This window comes from Microtus ochrogaster, chromosome 5, assembly GCF_000317375.1.
Source record: "Microtus ochrogaster isolate Prairie Vole_2 chromosome 5, MicOch1.0, whole genome shotgun sequence".
Lineage (NCBI taxonomy): Eukaryota > Metazoa > Chordata > Mammalia > Rodentia > Cricetidae > Microtus > Microtus ochrogaster.
The window spans coordinates 34,591,935-34,593,780 of record NC_022012.1 but is presented as its reverse complement, the minus strand read 5'-3'; positions in this window follow the sequence as shown (position 1 = coordinate 34,593,780).

The following is a 1,846-nucleotide window of genomic DNA, read 5'->3' as shown; positions in this document are numbered from 1 at the left end:
AGAGCTAGTGCCAGGACAGGCTCCAAAGCCACAGAGAAACCCTGTCTCGAAAAAACCAAAAGAAAAAAAAAGAAAAACCAAAAAATAAAAAATAAAAAAAAAAAATCATCTTTTCTCATTTTACATACCAATCCCAGTTCCCACTCTGTCCCCTCCTTCTGCCTCCCCCACCTTTCTCCTCCTGTCCCCATCCACTCCTCAAAGAGGGTTAGGTTTCACATGGGGAATCAACAAAGTCTAGCACATTGCTTTGAGGCAGGCCCAAGGCCCTCCCTGCTATATCCAGGCCGAGCTAGGTATTCCTCCAAAGATAATGGGTTCCAAAAAAGCCAGTATAAGCTGTAGGGATGCACACGTTTAATTGCAGCACTCAGCTGGTAAAGGCAGACAGGTTTCTGTGCATTGGAGGCAATATAGCAAGTTCCAGGCCAGCAAGGTTACATAGAAAGTCGCTATCTCCAAACAAAGGGGCTGGAGAGATGGCTCAGGGGTTAAGAGTGTTGGCTGCTCTTCCAGGGGACCCAGGTTCATTCCAACATTCACATGATGGCCCACAGCTCCAGTTCCAAGATTTCTGTCACCCTCCATGGACACCAGCATACATATAAAATTTAAACAAACAAAAACCAGAAACAAAGAGCTGGGAATTGGTGGTACAAACTTATAAACTCAGCCCTTGCAAGGTGTAGGACCCAACCATGATAAGCTTAATAGGAACAGACCATCCAAAGGAAGTTAACTTCTAGCCATTATCACCTGCCACTGTAGGACCTAGCCATAATAAGCTTAATAGCGGCCTGAGTCTCAGTAGTTCACCCTGATATCTGGTTGCTGGAAGGACCACAAACTGGTTACCCAGGCACCAGACCATCCAAAGGAAATTCCTAACGTTCCACCCATTGTACATAGGATCACCTGCCAGCACACATCCACCAGGATACCCCTAGACAAATATCAGCCTATCAGAGGTCCTGAACCTTGGAAATCCCTCACCCCCACCTTTATTACTATAAAAATCCAACTGTAACTGAGCTCGGGGCTCTCCGATTATTCCAATACATTGGACATACAGAGAGACCGACTTTGCAAACTTGTATCGAATAAAAGCTCTTTGCTTTTACTTACAGGACTTAGTCTCCTCGATAGTTTTTGGGGGACTTCGCGGATCTGGGTATAAGAGGAAGCAAAGGAAGGAGGGTTGAAAGTATGACACAACCTGTGTTCCACATAAGAGGTCCAGGTCAGAGAGTTCTGTCACTAAAACAAACAAACAACCGGGAAGCCACACCAGATTTCAGTGTGGAGAATTTCCTGGCTAAGTAGGTGCTGAAGAAATGAAAATTCTCAAAGAGGTCACTGGGGTAATGGTAACTTGAGATGCAGATTTTTTTAATTTATTTATTTTGACTTTATGTACATTGGTGCTTTGCCTACATGTATCTGTGTGAGGATGGAAGATCCCCTGGAACTGGAGTTACAGACATTTGTGAGCTGCCACTGATGCTGGGAGTTGAACCCAGGTCCTCTGGAAGAGCAGCCCGTTTGCTTACTGCTGGGATATCTCTCCAGCCTCCTCCCCCGCCACTTTGCCTTGAAAAATGTTTTAACTGGACTTAGTAGTACACACCTTTAATCCCAACACTCAGGGAGGCAGAGGCAGGAGGATTTCAGTGAGTTCGAGGCCAGCCTGGTCTACCAAGTAAGTTTCAGGACAGCTAGGGCTACACAGAAAAACCCTGTTTTGAAAAACAAAAGCTTGCCGGGCGGTGGTGGCACACGCCTTTAATCCCAGCACTCAGGAGGCAGAGGCAGGCGGATCTCTGTGAGTTCGAGACCAGCCTGGTCT